Here is an 18,757-nt window from a genome sequence, read left to right as displayed (position 1 = left end):
TTTGGGCAAAATTCCAGAAGTCTTTGGTTGCCTCAAAAGATAATTCCTCCATAATGCATATAGGACTAGGTAAAAAGGTAAAGGTAAATGGACCCCTGACCATTAGGTCCAGTTGCAGATGACTCTGGCGTTGCGGCGCTCATCTCGTTTTACTGGCCGAGGGAGCCGGCGTACAGCTTCCGGGTTATGTGGCTAGCATGACTAAGTTGCTTCTGGCGAACCAGAGCAGCACACGGAAATGCCGTTTACCTTCCCGCCGGAGCGGTGCCTATTTATCTACTTGCACTTCGTGCTTTCGAACTGCTAGGTTGGCAGGAGCAGGGACCGAGCAACGGGAGCTCACACCATCGCGGGGATTCGAACCGCCGACCTTCTGATCGGCAAGCCCTAGCTCAGTGGTTTAACCCACAGCGCCATCTGCATCCCTAGGTATCAAAAGATTAAGTCAGAAAAATGACAGGTATCTCACCATGCGCAAAAGACAGGAATGTAAGATTGAGACTGCCACAAATGTACACCTTCAGGGAACGAAATCTGCAGATAGGTAATTTTCTTTATCCAGTAACTGAATGTAGTGACAGATCTTCACTGGGCTAGAGATTAAGTACAGCAATGTTATCTTTTCAATGCCCAGCTGTACCATTTGTTAGGGGAACTGGAACATACCTGCTGTGACGACCCGTGTCCCACTCTACCTTACTATCACTGCGACACAGGAATCCAGAGGGGAAAACACCCACCCTCTTCTCCTGCCGCCTCAAAAATAAACCCCTTTTCCTAATGGGTTTCTAAGTAAGGAGAGCCTTCCAGCCTACGTGGCCTGGTACCTTAAGAAACTCTAGGCTGTCCCCCAGGAATAACCTCTTGCCTCCAGTAAAGGGTCTCCCTCAGTTGGATTCCCCCACTGTAGAAGTTTGCCCTATGCACTCTGGCAACTCCTTGGCACCTCAGGTTACCCTTCTAAGCCTCCTCCGTGTAACTTCAGGACACAAACCACCACCTCCCTGCCTGAGGTGAGTTTTGCCCTCTCTTGAGTCACCACGGCTGTGAGTCCTGGTACCTCGCTGGAAAAATACAGACGGACCTCTTGTTGGCAAAACAGAGATGAAGTTTTATTGTGTTAAAAACATAAGTGATTCTTTAACGTGTCATTTATTAATTAGCTTTGTTCCAGTTGTACAAAATAAACTCAGTCAAACATTTAACTTTAAGTTTTCCTAGCCTCTTAACTGTCTTCATACAAGCCACCTCATAACATCACACCACACCTTCCTCCCTCTCCCTCCTAACTCACCAAACCGACTCTCCCTCCTTTCAAACCTGGCACAGTCCCGCCCCCATCAGAGTTCTATGCCAGTCAGGCTGGAGGTGGGTTAACTCTTTGCCAGCCGGGCAGAAATAAACATTTTAAAAGTGCTTCAATTTGTCACATATCTCCCCCACCACAAAGACATTGCGTCGGCTTGCTCTTAATTAACTAGAGCAATGCCAAAGCAATGGGCTTGGGGTCCAAAATACTTCAATGCATTCTATAACATTCATATTACAAAGTCAACTAAATTAACATCTCATAAACTTGTACACAGATAAACCATGTTTGGGCATGTGTTAGATTATAACGCCTTAGCACAAATGTTTTGCTAGGGTTCCCACCATTTCATATAATCATTTGCACCATTCTATACCTCTCAAAAATACCTGGATAAAGCGTCCGCTATGATGTTTTCCTTCCCACTTATGTGCTTACCCTGTGTCTATTACATGAGTTGCTAGGCTGGTCCTCCCTGGGATGTTTGAGAAGATCTGAGCAAACTGAGCAAGGACTAATTTTAACTGCTCCTTTTGCTCTGGGGTCAGACCTTCATCGAATGACACCTCTGCTAGAGTTGTGCCCTTACTCAGCTCTCCCCACCCAGTTAAATGAATTCCTTGTGTCATCTTCCCCTTTACTTGTAACACCAACTTATTTCTGTCAAAATAAGGCTTAAGTAAATTTACATGAAAGTTTTTACATCGGTTCCCTTCCCCATCTAACTCTACCAAATAGTTCACCGCTGATATCCTCTCGACCACTTTGAAGGGAACGTCCCACGACATCTCCAACTTCTTTCGACGTCTTGTTCTTAACACGAGCACACTGTCACCAGGCTGGAAAGATCTGTCTCTTGCGTGTGCATCATACCACTGCTTCTGTCGACGCTGTGCCTGCTGCAAGTTGTGAGCAGCTTGCTCCCGTAGCTCTTGAAGGTCGCTCTGCAGCTCCTGTAGATACGTCACAACATCAGGGCTGTCGATCTGCTCCTCCCCTGACCACGCTGCTTTCATCAAGTCTAGGGGTCCTCGTGGCTGTCGTCCAAATAGGAGTTCAAAAGGACTGAACCCTGTGCTCTCCTGCGGCACTTCGCGATAACCAAATAGGAAGTGTTGCAGCCTCTCATCCCAGTCGTTAGGATGATTGATGGAATAGGTCTTTAGCATCCGGCTCAGGGTCGAATTAAATTTCTCCGTCAAGCCATTCGACTGCGGATGATAAGCCGTAGTTTTAACATGCTTAATCCCACAAAGAGTTAAAAGCTCTTCCATGGTCTTGGACGTGAAGGATGTCCCTAAATCTGTTATAATTTCTTTGGGGAATCCCAGCCTTAAGAATACCGACATGAGGGCTTTTGCTACAGTCTTTGAGTCAATGTCCTTTAGAGGTATTGCTTCTGGATAGCGCGTAGCATAATCCACGAGGCATAAAATAAATTTATTCCCCCTTTTTGTAACTCTGGAGATAGGCCCGAGGATGTCCACTCCTACTCTGGAAAAGGGCTCAGTAATTACAGGAATAGACTGTAACAAGCCTCGCGTTTTGTCCGCTCTTTTGCCTGCTTTTTGGCAGATCACACAGGACTTGCAATACTCTTTGATGTCCCTGCCCATCCCAGGCCAGTAAAATCTTGCTTGGATTCTATCACTAGTCTTTCTAATGCCTAGATGCGCTGCTGAGGGTGCGTCGTGTGCCATTTGTAGCACTTGCAACCGGTAAGCTCTTGGCAACACTAACTGTTTCTTCCTTTCCCAAACAGCAGCAGTTTTCCTCCTCCTAGAAATTCTATACAGTCTTCCCTCAATGGTGGTAAATAAGCAGGGGTTCTCCACAGTTACTTCGGCATTAGGACTTTGTGCTTTACCCCACAGCTCTTTTATAGTTTCATCCTCTTTTTGATCACTCAAGAATTGGGCACCGTGCTCCTGGACCACGGGCACGCTAATCAGCCCTTCATCCTCACCAGGCTCTATGGGTGACTCTATAACTGCAGGAGGATTACTCTCAGTGACTTGAGACTGTGACCTAGTTATCACTTGAATACGGTGTTTCTGACTAGCTAGGTCATTCCCTATTAAAAAGGGTACCTCCAATTCATTTAGGATTCCTACTCTCCACTTGCCACAAAATCCTTTGTAGGTAATATCAACTTCAGCTAATGGTACTTCAAAATGTGGCCCCCATATGCCTTTTAAACTATAGGACTGACCCTTGAGGTACTGCTCCTTTGGAACAAATTGTGATTTGACAAGTGAGACTTCTGCTCCTGTGTCCCTCAAACCTAAAAAAAACTGACCATTTAATTCAATTGGCTCCATGTAATCTTGGTTGCACTCCTGCTCAGCCCTCCAGACCTGTAAGACCTTAGAAGTAGTCTCAGCTGGACTGTCTGATTTCTCTGAGCCTTCTGTCTGAGGCGAGCTATTTTCCTGAGACTGCATTACCAGTTTTACTTGTTTAGCTGCAGAAGGTGTAGTTTGCGACTTAACCAGCAGGGGGCACCTGGCACGTACATGGCCCTCACGATTACAGAAAAAACAAGTGATTTTCTTAGACCCTGTCTTGTCAGAAACTGATTCCCTGACAGGAAAATTTTCTTGTCTGTCTTTATTTTCTCTGTTTCTCCATGGATTACCCTTCTGTGAGTGTTTTGGGAATGCTATTTCATTGAAATCTCCTTGTAGTTCGTCTAAGACCTCAGCAACCTGTGCCACAGTTTTCAGTTTTTTATCCCTCAAGAACCAACGTAAATTGCTAGGGATTTGCTTAAAAAATTGTTCTAAACAAATTAATTGTTTTAACTCATCAAAGTCCTTCACTCCACTCCCTTGAATCCATCTGTCAAGTAATTTATCTAAGCGGCTAGCTAGTTGGGCATAAGTCTCTTTATGTTCCTTTTTTGCCTCACGAAAAGCCTTTCTGCTTTGTTCAGCCGTGAGTCCACATCGAACCCTGACCCTTTGCTTAAATACTTGGTAACTTGACAGCTCTTCTTCCCTCAGGTCAGCATAAATTTCACTTAGTATCCCACAAATTTGAGGTCTTAAATAAAGCATCCAGTTCTCCTCAGGTATTTGAAATTCCACACAAACGCGTTCGAAGGTAAATAGAAACGATTCGACATTATCGTCCTTTCCAAATTTGGGGAACCTTTTTAAATTAATTGCGATACCATCATTATTAACTGGGCTGCTAGTTAATTCTGATCTCAAACGTATCTCTTCAAGCTTCATTCTGTCCTGTTCTAATTGAACCCTTAACCTCTCGGACTGCATTCTCTCCTCAGCTTCAATTCTAGCTTTTTCCCTCTCACTATCAATTCTAGCTTTTTCCCTCTCCCTTTCACTTTCAATTCTGGCCATCTCAATTCGTAGTTTCATCAGTTCTACCTGAGAATCTGGGCTTTCCTCAGCCCCTTCCGTTCTTTCATCTCCTTTTGCCTCTCTGGGTTTTCTTACGTGAGTCATTTTCCTCACAGGAAAATCCTGACAGACTCAAACCAAACTAGGCGCGTGAGCTTTGAATTTCGATCACGACGCTGCCACCAAAAATGTGACGACCCGTGTCCCACTCTACCTTACTATCACTGCGACACAGGAATCCAGAGGGGAAAACACCCACCCTCTTCTCCTGCCGCCTCAAAAATAAACCCCTTTTCCTAATGGGTTTCTAAGTAAGGAGAGCCTTCCAGCCTACGTGGCCTGGTACCTTAAGAAACTCTAGGCTGTCCCCCAGGAATAACCTCTTGCCTCCAGTAAAGGGTCTCCCTCAGTTGGATTCCCCCACTGTAGAAGTTTGCCCTATGCACTCTGGCAACTCCTTGGCACCTCAGGTTACCCTTCTAAGCCTCCTCCGTGTAACTTCAGGACACAAACCACCACCTCCCTGCCTGAGGTGAGTTTTGCCCTCTCTTGAGTCACCACGGCTGTGAGTCCTGGTACCTCGCTGGAAAAATACAGACGGACCTCTTGTTGGCAAAACAGAGATGAAGTTTTATTGTGTTAAAAACATAAGTGATTCTTTAACGTGTCATTTATTAATTAGCTTTGTTCCAGTTGTACAAAATAAACTCAGTCAAACATTTAACTTTAAGTTTTCCTAGCCTCTTAACTGTCTTCATACAAGCCACCTCATAACATCACACCACACCTTCCTCCCTCTCCCTCCTAACTCACCAAACCGACTCTCCCTCCTTTCAAACCTGGCACAGTCCCGCCCCCATCAGAGTTCTATGCCAGTCAGGCTGGAGGTGGGTTAACTCTTTGCCAGCCGGGCAGAAATAAACATTTTAAAAGTGCTTCAATTTGTCACACCTGCCAAGTCCGGGTCGTGAATATCCGGGATCGGCAGCGCGCGCATGACCGGAAGTTGCGTGACGCAACTTCCGGTGGCGCTTCGCCCTTCTATGGGCACCAGAAAATGGCGGCGCCAGCGCCGGAAGTCGCTTCCGCGCATGACCGGAAACACGTAAAAGCGACTTCCGGCGCCGGCGGCGCCATTTTCTGATGCCCATAGAAGGGCAAAGCGTCACGCAACTTCCGGTCATGCGCGGAAGCGGCTTCCAGCGCCGGCAACGCCATTTTCTGGTGCCCATAGAAGGGCAAGCGGCACCAGAAAAATGGCCGGGTAATTCTCCTCCACTCATAGCTGCCAAGTATCCCGATTTAAGGGACAATACCGGGATTTTTCGCTAAACGGGAGACCGCCGGGAAACGGTAAGAAAAAAGGGGTTTTCCCGGCGGATACGGGATACTTGGCAGCTATGAACTGGAATAGCCTCTTTCAATCCAAATATAAAATGTATCATGCTTTATCCTGAAGTTCTGGAACTCCTCATCACTGCAGAAGACCTTTTTACACTTGCACACAGTAGCTATCAATAAGTGGAAAGTTCAACTCATACGAATGTAAATTTGGCTTTATTTTCTGCTCTGCATGTATCTAGCATGAAAGAATCATAGAATCGTAGAGCTGGAAGGGACCTCAAGGGTCACCAAACCTCTGCAATGCAGGAATATCAACTATGTCATAGATGACAGATGGCCACCCAACCTCTCTGCTTAACAACCTCCAAGGAAGGAGAGTCCACCGACTCTCATGAGAGTCTGTTCCACTGTCAAACAGCTCTTACTGACAGAAAGTTCTTCCTGAGTTTAGTCAGAATCTCATTTCTTGTAACTTGAATCCTTTGGTTTGGACCCTAGCCTCTGGAACAGGAGTAAACAAGCTTGCTCCATCCTCCATGTGACAGTTCTTTAGATATTGGAAGATGGCTATCATATCTCTTTTTTTTTACCAACTAATTTGTATTGATTTTCCAAATTTTAACAATGGCTATCATATCTCCTCTTAGTCTCCACTTTACCAGGCTAAATATACTCAATTCCTTCAAATAATAATAGAACAGCATTAGCTTTTTTGCTGCTGCATCACACTGTTGACTCATATTAAGCTAGCGATCTACCAACATAATTGTGTAATGTTGGAAAATGTTAATCACTTTTGCTACCTGGTCAGTTATCTTTCCACAACATGAGAGACTGGTGGCCGCTGATGTTTATTTTCCCACATACGTACATAGTGGGAAGCCACTCTCAAAAGAGACACATAAACTTAAGATACTTACATGGATTATATCTAAAATAGTGTTAAGTAACTTCCTCCTCAAGTGGAATGATTTCTGCTTTTGCAATAGGACTCCCCTTCCCTTTATGCCCCCTAAATCTGTTCTGGGGTTTTCTCCAAGCCTACACAGCATGGGGCAAATGTAGAGAGGAAAATTCCATTGCTCAAGGAGAAGATGCACTGCTCACACAATTATTTAGCTAGATACTGATGGATGCTTTTTGAAAAACAACAACCCTGGATAGTTCATCTCATATGGAAGTGCACTGAATGGAATATTTCCCCAACCAAATGCTGAAATACGCATTCACCAGACATCTCTGAGTTTCAACAAAGCTTTGCCATTGTTTAGACAGGTGCCAATTTAATGGGCTAAGGAGCTTTCATCAATTTGAATGTATTTATTGATTTTGATCTGCTTTTCAACATTATCTTCATTGTTTTAATGGCTTGCAACTATCTGGTACAAACGCAAAAACAATGCATGTGAACACAGTGCTCTGACTTAATAAATTACTTGACAAAATTATTAGAATGAACAATGGACAGCATAAAATTGAAATGTATAATACAGTTTACTCTTGGGACATATTTTGCCAAACTAGGAACAAAAGCCTTCTCAATATTGGCAAATGCAGAGTTTCAAAAGCGTACTTAAATAAAAGCTGCTCTAATAGCAGGGATATAATAAGTTACTAAACAAAGGACATATTTAGAAAATGCACAGACTGAATAACAGCAGAAGACTGTACATATTTAATTGGTATTTTTCCCATATTATCAAGATTCAACACAGTTTATTTCTCTAAGCTTGAGCTCTGCAAATTATAATTAAAAAGACATAATAAATCCTCTACCTCAAACTACTGTCAATCTCAAAAATAGATTGTAAAACCTTCTTTTGTTTCAAAGATGTAAAGCCATATTATTTGTAAGTATCTCCTAATTACAGAAGATTATGTTAACTCTTAAATTTTCAGTGCTCTCAAATTAAATAGCCTAGACAAATAAATGAAATATCCATGCCATGCTTTATTTATCTTCCTTTCTGCTTATAATATTGCAGTTGTTGTTTTAATTAAACAAAAAGCAGCAATTGCAGGAACAGGAAGACGATAAATAATTACACATCATTTGATTATATAATGTAGCTAGTGCGGAATACCACACCAAGGTTTCCGGTGGCTCTCTCTGTCCATACATTTTTATACACTAGCCTTGAAAGATCTGCACTAGTTGCTAGTTTGCTACCAAGCCCAATTTAGGACAGTAATGTTGATATAAAGGTAAAGGGACCCCTGACCATTAGTTCCAGTCGTGGACGACTCTGGGGTTGCAGTGCTCATCTCGCTTTATTGGCTGAGGGAGCTGGTGTACAGCTTCCGGGTCATGTGACCAGCATGACTAAGCTGCTTCTGGTGAACCAGAGCAGTGCACGGAAACACAGTTTACCTTCCCACCAGAGCAGTACAAATACACCGCAAACAGATCTAAAACCATCTCTGAGGCTTTCCCCCACTCCTCTGCTGTAGCTCCCACTGCTGTTCAGTCCCACCTTGCTGCCCTTTTCCATTTTCCTTTTTAATTCAGAATATTGTTATGAGTTTGTGGGTGCCAGACCTCAATAACCCCTGGATCCAGCAGGTTTTAAATTCTAATCAAGCCAGGCTAGCTCCCTTAACCCCTGGGTCCAGCAAGTGTTAACTAGCTAAGCTAGTTTCCTGGTGAGTTAATCCTCTGTGTGATGGGGCATTAAAAGAACAAATGATTAAGGAGGCTCTGTTTAAGATAGCAAGTGTCCCTCAACTCACAGATACCGTCTTTCCCACATTTTAAGACACCGTCTTATCACTTTTTTTCCTCAAAAAAACACTGGGTGGCTTATTTTCAGGGAATGTCTTACCGGTATTTTTATTACATCAGGAGCAGTGCCCCTCTTGCTCCCTGTCTCCCTGCGGGGCAGGACTCTTGACTGAAAGAAAATGACGGGCAACAGCCACCACCAAGCTCCATGAGAGGGAGTCTGAGGGAAGGGAGGTGTGTGCATCGCTGGCCCAGCCCTCTCTCCCCGGCCCTGGGATGTTCGTGAGGGAGGGAAGGAGCTCCTCCGAAGGGCTGCTCTCTCTCTCTCCCCTCCCAGGTGGGGACTCACTTAATAGCAATCTGCTACACTGGAGCTTCTTAAATTTAAACCAGTACTGTATAATGGAATCTATCTGTGTGATGCAGTCGTAGCAGTAGCCTATACTAAAGCAAATAAGGATCTCTACCAGCCAGCCAACTGCCCAAGACTTAAGAGCGAAAGTTCCAACAATGTATCACTTTGTAGCACTGATAGCAAAGAGGCTACCGGCTGAGATACTGTACAAAACAAAGAAGCCAGCTGAGCAGCAATTAAGATGGTAAATGGTAGCAATTAAGTAGCAATTGAGCCAGCAGAAAGCGGGGTGAGATAATCTGCTGGTCCTAACAACCCGTCCGTGTTTCTCTTACCCACAAAATGTTAACTTTTGTGTAGGGTGTAGGGCAGTGTTTAGCAGCTCCTAAACAGCGAGAAGGGGAAAGTCCTTAATCCCCAAGGCAAGGACTGCGCCACCGGCAGCGATCCCGGTACCGGTACAAATCCTTAAAGGGGAAGCTCTACAGACAAGCAATGGAAAGAAAAAAGAATCCTCACTTTTTAAAAGGCTATTAAAAGGGGGAAAGGTGGGGGGAAGCGAGAGGTGGGCTGTGTGTGTGAGAGAGAGATAGAGAGAGAGAGAGAGGCGGGGGGGGGGGAGAGAGAGAGACGCGCACACAGAGTCTCTCCCTAAAGGGGAAGGCAGCGTCTTCAATCGCCCCTCTTTTTTCCCTCGTGCTTTCATCTTCTCCCCACCGCAAATGCCACTTTTCTCCTCTTCACCAAGCAAGCAGAGCTCACACAGCCTAGCTAAAAAAAAATATTTTGGAATCCTTTTACAGGTATTTTAAAAAATGCTTACAGAAACAGGAGGGGGAATCACGAGGCTGCAGGAACGGCTCTACGGTGCATTTTTACAAGCTTTTAAAAGAAATACGTGTCTTTGGAGCGACAGTAAAATGGGGAGAGATTTTTATGGGGGAGAGTTGGCTGGCGGGAGGGGGGAAGGGTCTATCACTATGTCTTATTTTCGGGTTATGGCTTATATCGCGCAACTGCTTAGAAATCCTGCTATGTCTTATATTATGGCTACGTCTTAAAAAGGGGGAAACACGGTAGTGAGAAGGAACAGAACGTAAGAGTTGAGTTTGGTTGTGATGTGATCTGAAAGTAAAGCAGCAAGCTGGAAAGCCAGAGAGGCAGAGCACGATGTTTGATTCCTGTGTGAATCCAAAAATGTGGCTATTGGAAAACAATACCTTCTTAGGGTGCTGATGCTGTGTCCATTGTAGGCTCAGGTTGTATACAGTATAGGAGTAAATAAACCATATACCATAAAGACACCATGGTCTCTGGTGTGCCTCATTCCCAAAAGGAAACACAAACCCTGGGTAAGCACCTGGCTGGAACCCCTGAAATCTCACACTGCTCGAATATTAGGGTAGCGTGCAACAATGTATTTATAGAAAATTGCATCTAGATGTAGCAAAATGGGAGTGATGATAGCATAAAATAGCAGCAGGAGGAACAAAGGGCACAAGATGAGCACTATGCAGAAAGCAACCGTTCTCCCGCCTCCTCACACGTTCACTGGAAATCCTGAATCCTAGAAAACCAATTCATGTTCCCATGCAGAGTGCTAGATTAAAATAGCTTGTTCAGGAAAGCCCTCCCTCAATCTTCCACTATTTTTGAATTGTACTGTATCAGTTTTGAACGCCCTGTCCTTCCCTCCTTTGGTGATGAAAGGAAATGCAGCCAAACACAATTTGTCCTGAAAAACAGACGATTGGAAAGAGCAGCATTCAATGTGTTCCTAAGAAACACTGAGTTCTAGTAAAAGAAACTTTCCACATGGTACGACGGCTGAGCACGGATTCTTTTAAGCATCAAATCCTTTATCTATCACTTCAAACAGAATCACACTTCCTACAGCCAATCGGAAGCCGCGCCTTGGTTTCTGAATGTTTTGGAAGCCGAATGGACTTCCGGAATGGATTCCATTCAACTTCCGAGGTACGGCTGTAGTTTAAGATGTTCTACAAGAAATGGTAGTTCACAAAACATTACCACTGTTTTTAACAATTTTGTGCAATTGGTTTTTATGTTTTGCAAACTGATTTAAAACTATCTGGGCATTACACTACCTGGGCATTATATTAACTATATAAATTAATAAATAATTATTAAAAAGAATTTCTGGAGAGTTTCCTTCTCAGAAATTGTTACACATATAAACCTTTGAATACTGTATTCAAAAATCAGTTTGGAGATTTGATGCAAAATGCCACTTGGCCACACTGCTATTTTCTCTTGATATTCCCTTTATAATGTTCTCAGAGCACTAAGCAACCATTATAATATACCATCTGTTTAGACACTATCAAGGGCTTTGCAGTTATCATGCCATCTTAAGAGTTCAAAGATAATAATGAGAAAGTTTCACAAGAGGGTTTACTGATAGGCATTTTAATTTTTCAAACATTTGGTCATAATTGCACACGTTAAAATAGATTATAGATTGATTAATACATGTAAAGAATTTACTAATGTGTCAAACTTGGGGTACTGGCATAAAGCAAGTGGCACACTTTCAGCAAAGTATCTCATTCTGGTTTCTTGCTCGACAGAAAACGACTTTGAGGCACAAGTGGATTGCAATTTTTTAAACATATTCATAATAGATGAAGACACTGGGGAAACATAAAAAGCTTGCATTGCTATACAGATTGCCAATTAAGACTGCTCATCCTGTACAGCATTCTTACCACAATTAACAATGCAATGACATTCAACCCAGGTGATTAAACCACTGAGCCTAGGGCTTGCTGATCAGAAGGTCGGCGGTTCGAATCCCTGTGACGGGGTGAGCTCCCGTTGCTTGGTCCCAGCTCCTGCCAACCTAGCAGTTCGAAAGCACGTCAAAATGCAAGTAGATAAATAGGAACCGCTACAGCGGGAAGGTAAACGGCGTTTCCATGTGCTGCTCTGGTTTGCCAGAAGCGGCTTTGTCATGCTGGCCACATGACCTGGAAGCTATACGTCGGCTCCCTCGGCCAATAATACGAGATGAGCGCACAACCCCAGAGTCGGTCACGATTGGACCTAATGGTCAGGGGTCCCTTTACCTAAGATCTACAGTGAATTATGCAATTTTGCCTATCAAAGTATTCATACACATGTACCAACCACACCTATTCTCTAACAGCTCTTCCAGATTTCTTTGTTAATAAACATGTGTAAAGTTTCCATTTTTATTTCTATTTTCATGTTCCAGTGTAATGACAACTCTTTTTAATGGGCTCCTTCAGAATGGCAGCATATAAATTCAATAAATAATAATAGTACGGTAATAATAATAATAGTAATTCATATGAAGCTGTTTCCCTAGTTACACTATACCTGAGGCATTAGCTCCTCTAGCCCATTAATATGCCTATTCAGGTTCTATCATTAAAAAAACTTTATCCAGATAAAGCAAAAATTCCATGTTCATAGGCAACAGTATTATCACTGTTAGGAGATAGGGAGATATGGCCTAATAGCCACAGGAGAGGGAAACAGTGTTGGGGTAGATGGGCCAAAGCCTGACCCAACAAATCTTTATTTTTTATATAGGAGAAGAAGGGACATATCAAAAGCCCTATTTTTATTAAGGTACATCAGTGGCAATCATATTCTGAATACTGGATGGAGTAGCATTTGCCTTGAAATCTGAATTTCCCCTGGTCTTGGCTCTGACTTGGATGTTCAAATGACAGCTGCAGCTGTGGGGGAACAGTGGGCTTTCCAAGCTTAGACTCATATGCCAGCCAGATCGATTTCTGGACAGGGCAGATTTGGCTATATGGTAACACAGGCCTTAGTTACATCACAACAACTGCAATGTGATCAGAAGGCACATGAAGCTGCTACTTTGCTGAAGTTAAGGAGGTTTGGTCAGTACCTGGAAGAGTGACTACCCTGGAATCACATGCTCATCGTGTTGAGTTTCATGACAGAATAAGGGCGGGAGAGAAACAAAATGAAAATAAATATAATAAAGAAGGGTTTGGAAACATCTGCTTGGTCAAGATGCGCTAGCTTGGAGCAAGAATTGAGGGGGGGGGAATTGCACTGATGCCCTATTTGTTTCCAGACACGGTGTTAGTTTTGACATTCAAAGGCATGTCCAACCGGCCGATCGTGGGCTCCCGATTGATCGCCACCCAACAAAAAAGCTCAACAACTTGGGAAGTTGGACATGCCTGGACTATATCAATGGTGGGAAACTGAGGCCTTAGGACTCTTTCCAGATTGTGCTCCCCCTGGACCATAACCCTCATTGCCACTGTTCAACACCTTCCTTTAGTGCTTTTGCCTGGTTGGAGTATGCCCTTGAAACATGATTATGCAGAATACTTCATCTCAATTTGCTACGTTGCCTGTAGTGCTCACTGGTTGGAGCTTTGTTTGGAAAATGCTACATTTTTAATGTTGCTGTCTTAACCATTTGGTTATTGTGCTTTTCAGTTTTATTTATGGTTCTTTAAAAAAAAATCATTTCCGTTTCTGATATAATTCCAAGTCAACAACTGAGCTCATGCAACTGTCAACTTTATTACTACTTGCTGATGTAGAAAACAAGGTTTCGGTTCTCACTTAGCCAATCTCCAGACAAAGCTGATATGTCAACATCCATTGTATTTCACTCTCAATGCCCCCCCCCCAAACTATTTACGTTATCTTCCTTACCTGGATGTGAGAGACTGAATGTTTATCATCCATTCAGATTGGCTCCATAATTATTACAGATTCCTGGATGCCTATGTGTTCCTCTTCCACACTTTCACAACAATAGCTGCTTTGTAAGAAAAAGCAACCCACATCACCTGCTCATTGTGTGGGAGAGACTTGTTCCCTGACTACAGCCCAAAGAGAGACAAGGCAACCTATGTCCTAAGGTGGCTCATTCAGATTCCTGTCTCTTTATTTAAAAAAAGAAGAATAGTAAACCAGTGGTCTAATAATGACTAAAGCCTATCTGTCTGACTGGCAGAGCTTGAATTGCACATCAGGCCTAATGTTTTAGTTTGGCAATGGTTTTGGAACTTACTCCCTTGCTCTGTGTTGCATGCATGAACAACACACACTCACCTAAATAAAAGATATCAAGACAATTTCCTTATTTGTGATTGCTCACATGGTTCAGTTCATGATTCATGGTTGTTTAAATGATTGATTCAGAAAAAATGAACATCTGTTTACACTAATCTGAGGTGGGGGAAGAGTAGTGTCTCACCAATGCTACTTTAAATCTGAGGGAAATGAGCCCCTGAGTGTGAACTATGAAGTGGAACCACAACACTCACACACACTCCCTGCCATGTACAGAAAAAAACCTAGCTTTGGTATTTTAATTATGACAAGCAACTGTTTTGTACTGCCTGCTTTCTCTTGGCTGAGTTTCAGGAAGAGTTTCCCAATGATTTTCTAAATTGAAAAAGTGTGGGGTTTGAGGTATCTGCCTGATATCACATTAGCTGACACTCTCTTCCTTCTCACCAAATCTAGAATGTGTTCTCTTGCAACTCCAAAATTTGGATACCTCTGTGGTGGGAAGGGCTCTATACAGTAGACCTTCAACTTACACAAATTTAACTTGTACGCATTCAGTTTTACACATTAGGCAAAAAAATTAAAAAGGGGGTTTGAAAGGGGGCAGGAATGCGGGGAAAGCTTTAGCAATCCCACCCACCATTGTACCCATTGTATTTTGACTATACACAATTTGGGCATTATGTGTGATCCCCAGAACGTAAGTTGCAACTCTACTGCATATAATATGTAGTTATTCCTTCACATTGAGCCACAGCGCTAGAAGTATATTTTAATGCTAAACTCAAGTGAGCCCTGACTGAAGTTAAACTATTATTTTTGCCTATGTGGCATAATTAAATAGTCCTTTCCCTTTCAGGAAATGAAAAGGTTTAATTTCTGGGAAAGGGTGAATGTGTTTTTTAATTTAACAGAATGTAACTGAGGCGAGTGTTCCCTTGCCTCACACATACACAATCCTTGGGTGGGTGGATTGTTCATGCTTACCGCAGTTCTTTAGTACAAAACAACCTCACTAGCAACATTAAGGGCTTGTCCACATTTACCTTTCCTCTGTTCTTCCCAGGCATGATCTATGCTTTAAAGCTCCACATCCAAGCACCTTTTTTCATTTTTTCAGGGAAGGCTCCAGGGCAAAAAAAGTGGCTTGGACATGGAGCTTTCAAGAGTGGACCTGTGCCTGGAAAAAGAAGGGCAAAAGGTAAGCATGGATACGCCCTAAATCACCTAACAGACACAAAAACTCAGAAACAGGCCCTGCAAGAAATCTTGACACCATCTCAATTCCCATAACTAAACAGGCATGGCTACTCTAAAAACATCGATCATAATATCAAGGGCAGATTCCCCTGCTCAGAATATGCTATCACTGTTGCATTCATAGGACAAATAGGTGAGTCCTGTGCACATGAATGGACATACATCTGACATAAAAATGACAACAGTTTGCAGCCAGAGGGAGATTATTTCAGTCCCTAGTAATGCCCAGCTATTGATCTCAAAGTCATATTCTTCAAAGAGAGGCTTCAGCATGTAATTGCTAAACAGGAAATCATCAGCAAATCTGCTTCTGTTCTGTTCTAACTTAATTGAGTATAGGTTTCTGTCACACTAGAAAAATAGCATTATCACAGTGACTGCGCTATTAGTATATGTATGGGCTCTGCAAATAAATGTTATCCGCCCACTGAATTCATAGCGTTTTATCCCAAGTATTTACAAGGATGGTGTTCATGTATGTGCACACGTATGTGCACAATTTGCCAAAATTCAGATAAATGTGTGTGTGCGCACAGCAACAATCCATGGAACTGGTTATGCTGTATGTAGTCCACATCCACAAAAGCTGATTACCACAATAAATCAGGTTGTCTTTAAATCTCTTTGCAAATAAAATTCCTTCACTATTTTGACTTGCCAATATGTAGTATAAAACAAAGAAGGGATCGATGTAATAACACTGTGTGAAAATTTAAACAGATAATTGATGCAAATACACACACACACACACACACACACACAAAACCTTGTACTGTAATGTGGCATGCCGAAATAATCTATGCCACTTTTCAGGGAAAGCATGGTGAAGTATATAAATGCATGGCAGAAATCTGCTTCATCTGTATAACTTCAAAGTAATTAAATGCCAAATAGTTTGAATACCAAATTGTTGCAGGCTATATGATGTACCTGACAGAAATGATTTTTCATCACAACATTACGTGAGATCTTGTGTTTCAGCTGACTATTAGACTGTGACAGTAGAACTTAAGTCACTAAAATGCATGGCTTCTTAATAATATACAATTTAATAATCCTGTTTTCTTATTTTGTAATTTTACTCCTTTTTATGACAGCTATGAGCTGGCTGGTTTACTAGCCTGTTTCTTTATGGAAATGTTTGCAAAGTAATATTATGCAGTTGCAGTAAGAATATCTACTGCTGCTTAAAGCAAAATGTAACAATCATAGGAAAAGGTGAATTCATTCACTGGAGGTAAGACAAAAAGAAGTCAAATATAATGAATGGTTCCTCCTGTTGTCAACAGAGTTTGCAAACAGCTTTGGGGAACAGGATAGGATTGTTGGCTATAAACTGGCTTGGTTTTCCATAACCATCATAAACTGTTAGCAGATTGTGGCAAAAGCTCACTACAGATTGTTGTAAATTTTAAGGTGTATATATTGTTCATAAACATGTACATGAATGTACAGGCACATGTCTGAAGCAGCAGAGGAAGACAGGCCTGACTGACACCATTTTGACTCTCTCTGACCAGAATCACACACACATTTCCACATGACTATCAACTTGGGAGGGACCCAGGTGGCGCAGTGGGTTAAACCACTGAGCCTAGGGCTTGCTGATCAGAAGGTCGGCGGTTCGAATCCCTGTGACGGGGTGAGCTCCCGTTGCTTGGTCCCAGCTCCTGCCAACCTAGCAGTTCGAAAGCACGTCAAAATGCAAGTAGATAAATAGGAACCGCTACAGCGGGAAGGTAAACGGCGTTTCCATGTGCTGCTCTGGTTTGCCAGAAGCGGCTTTGTCATGCTGGCCACATGACCTGGAAGCTATACGCCGGCTCCCTCGGCCAATAATGCGAGATGAGCGCGCAACCCCAGAGTCGGTCACAACTGGACCTAATGGTCAGGGGTCCCTTTTATCAACTTGGTCAGGGGTCCCTTTTATCAATTTGGGAGCCATAATCCTGTAAGCTGGAGGCTCTGCCAACTGGACATTTCCTCATCAAATGGTGCCAGACTGCTAGCCATCTCATTCACAATGGAAGACTCCTCCAAACAAAAGATAGTGATCAACTTTTAGGAAACTGTTAATTTCTCTTTGAGTTTAGGAATTCACACCTGGGAGGGGTGAGAGGAGGACTAGAAGAAGTGTCAAAGGTGCTCAGATTTCTACCTTGAACCCTCCCTTTTTGTGAGGTATTGATTACGTAGCTGTGATGTAGGAATGGTATATTTTGGGAGTGTTTCTGGGTGATGGGAAAACTGATAAAAGTGGAGGTTCTCTTTTGTTCTGGGTTCCTTCCTTGCTCTCCTGTGAGAGGGGAAGGACCCTGTTGCAACAGCAAAAATAAAAGCTTTGCTTCTCAAAATTCTCTGGTTGGCCTCTGTTACATTCTCCGACCGATGGAGAACCCAATAAGCGAATAATAGCAGATTTTTGCTTATATCAAGATCACTGTCCTTGTTTGTATGTACTGTAACATTAAGCCAAGTCATAGAGAGAGAGAAGACTGCAGCCACTTTGCTCCTCTGCTGTTTTGCTGATGTGCTGTGCTGTGCCATAGTTTGGCTTAGTGTGTCATCCAAACCTGGGTTCATGGTTTAGCTCTCTCCAGACAAGCCACACGACAAACCTTGGTTACAGTTAGTGATTTGTCTTGAGTGAGGTAAACCATGATTCTGAGTTCATATTGTGTTTCCACAACTAAAGGCTAAGGAGTGAATTGGAAAAGGAGAGGGATATTTCATGGTGCTGAACCTCTAAAACAAATGGGGGGTCACATAACACTTAGCAACTTTATACCCAAAGAAAAGTATTTATCTTACACTGCAGGTCCAATCAACATTATTCAAGCAGCATTGAAATGGCAACAAAAGATCTATGTTCTGGCCCCCTTTTCCAATACTTATGAAAGCTAGTCATTTTAAAAGTTAGTCATTGTAAAATCTTATCTGCCTCCACATTCATTTAGAAAAATGCTACCACATGTAAAGGCTAGACAATACTCAGCTTCCAGGAATGTACCTACAGTTCGGAAACAGGCCTCGGGCCTCTGCACTTATTCATCCATCATCCTAAATTCTTCCCCTGCTACCCTTGCCACTTATACAATGTATAGACTGAATTTGAATCTTTTATCTGTCTGTGATTCAACATAGGATTTTCCTAATTCCGTTCAATAAAACCTACACAAGAGGGGGATTTCAGATGATCTTGCATTCAAAAAATTGTGGGATTTTTGCAGTTGAGTCATGGTGATATTTTGCATTTATGATGACAGGATAAAGAATGGGAAGAACCGCATCCAACTCCCAGACTTACAACAGGTACCATACCAGAGGCAACACAGGCCTCATTT

At 42.7% G+C, this 18,757-nt stretch overlaps 1 protein-coding gene across 2 annotated transcripts in view; it reads right to left on the bottom strand.

The window, feature by feature from the left end:
• The window catches only part of MACROD2 (mono-ADP ribosylhydrolase 2), a 900,701-nt gene that overhangs the window by 769,653 nt on the left and 112,291 nt on the right, over positions 1 to 18,757 (bottom strand). The gene's annotated exons all lie outside the window — the stretch shown is intronic.

Source organism: Zootoca vivipara, chromosome 3 (assembly GCF_965207765.1).
Source record: "Zootoca vivipara chromosome 3, rZooViv2.hap1.1, whole genome shotgun sequence".
In the NCBI taxonomy this organism is placed as follows: domain Eukaryota; kingdom Metazoa; phylum Chordata; class Lepidosauria; order Squamata; family Lacertidae; genus Zootoca; species Zootoca vivipara.
This window is presented reverse-complemented; position numbering and strand designations above follow the sequence as displayed.